Source organism: Podarcis filfolensis (assembly GCF_964270895.1).
Source record: "Podarcis filfolensis genome assembly, chromosome: 1".
Lineage (NCBI taxonomy): Eukaryota > Metazoa > Chordata > Lepidosauria > Squamata > Lacertidae > Podarcis > Podarcis filfolensis.
This window is the reverse complement of record NC_139604.1, coordinates 97114067-97115893: the sequence shown is the minus strand read 5'-3', so window position 1 is coordinate 97115893 and position 1827 is coordinate 97114067. Positions and strand designations below refer to the sequence as shown.

At 34.7% G+C, this 1827-nt stretch overlaps 1 protein-coding gene across 16 annotated transcripts in view; it reads right to left on the bottom strand.

Moving 5' to 3' along the window:
- Positions 1 to 1365: 1365 nt before the first annotated feature.
- MEIS2 (Meis homeobox 2) overlaps positions 1366 to 1827 on the bottom strand; it is a 235244-nt gene continuing 234782 nt past the window's right edge. For all 16 annotated transcript variants that reach the window (XM_083615899.1, XM_083615889.1, XM_083615897.1 and 13 more), the window contains one exon: positions 1366 to 1827. This exon is cut by the window's right edge and continues 959 nt beyond it. The gene's annotated coding sequence lies outside the window, so the exon portion shown is untranslated.

Below are 1827 nucleotides of genomic sequence, written 5' to 3'. Positions count from 1 at the left end.
CCTGAGATCTTTTGATTAAGGGGGTTAACAAACAGTTTAAATAAATAAATATTTTGGCTTATTTAGCCTTTTACCTGTGTATGCAGTCCCTTTGCTCAGTCCCTCTGTGCAAGCTGTGATTAAGAAGCCTCTACAGTAGTTTTAACCCAATTCCCCCTTTTTGGTCAAACCAGGAGATTATGGTTACCAGGTTTGGAAGTAGTCAGAGCATTAAACCAATTTCAACCTGCAATTCAATATCCTGGCTTGTTGTGAAACTGGTAACCACAGTTTCCCAGTTTGAAAGAAACAGGAAAATATGGTTAAGTAGTGACTTCCTTGTCTGGTTGCTGTGAGTTGCAAAGGGAGGAACAAGGAATTTGTGTGCATAGAAGAGGAGAAGTTCTATACATATCACAGGTTAACAAAATAAGAAATTATTGTACAAATGCACCATTCTAGCCCAGAAGAAAGTTTAACTTACCATCAGTAAAGAGTGAAAACTCAACCATCCCACTCCTCTCTCCCTTCCCAAGAATTTTGTTGTGAAACACACCTTATTCAATCAAACTAAACAATTATTTACAAATCAGTTCCTTATCTTCAGACCAGGTCTGCACCTTGAATGCACAACTTTTTTCTCAGTAATCTAATTTTCTTTCTTTCTTGGACAATAGAAGGAGATTTTGCAAGTAGAAGAGAAATAACAAAGTTTGCATTTCTTGTCTACCCTACAAATACCCGACGAAAATCACCAGCATTTAAGTACTACAATATTGATTATATGTATCTATGGCTGCAATCCTAGGAGCAAGCCTCATTGTAAAACAGTGGAATATACTTCTGATATACATGCATAGGATTGAACTGTAAATATGAACAATCATATGGATATAGTAAATCTATGGCTAAGTTTAATTTTTGTTCAGTAGTTGATTTTTTTTTAAATCATTAAATAAAACAAAGTACTCAGGTAATGGTTTGTAGCTGATATATGAGTAGTTAGATCTCTTGCTAAGCTACCCCTAATATTAACAGGTTCATTATAAAATCCTGTCCACAGTCAAGCTCTACATTCAAGTCAGCATTGGGCTTGTCAAACTAAAACTCAATTGTTGAGTAGTATGGGATAGAAATGTAAATAAATATACACAGGCTTCCTTTACCACTTATTTGTAACACACAAACATTTTTAGCTCTAGACATTAAGCTTACACGTATGTCTGTTCACAGGCTAAGACATTTATAAAATCACACGTTGCAATCTCTCTTAACCTTGGATGTGTTTTGTTTATATTATTATTGTTAACAAATACAAGTTTTTTATCTCTTCTCCCCTGGAAATAGTCTCCTTCTATTAATGATTAAAAACACAAAGGCCTAACAAAAAATCAAAAATGAAATATTTATTACCGCATTTTGTGACTTAACACCTTTTTCTTTAAAACATAACGTCACAGTCCTCATACAAGTATTTTAATGTAAATTTTGACAAAGCTTAAAGGTAACAGCATTTTTTTTTCTAGTGAGGAACACGTGCTGAGAAAGGAAGAATTCATGGACATACAATACCAATTCCACAGCAGATCTGATACTAGCAAAAACATTCTTTTTTTTTCAATTGAGGTAAACACATAGAATATCTAACATGAAACAATTAATAGACCGAACTCTGTACGAAGTTTGTTACAGTATTCTCTTGCTTTTTCCCAAGCTCTGAGTTCATGGTAATGTTCTAGGTTTGGTGCAAAGACCATTAATATCTTCTTTTGTTGAGGAAAGCTGCCCGACCTTCCGATTTGTCTTGTCCCAAGCCAAGGGCTCAGAACTACTAGAAGAAGGCTCCTG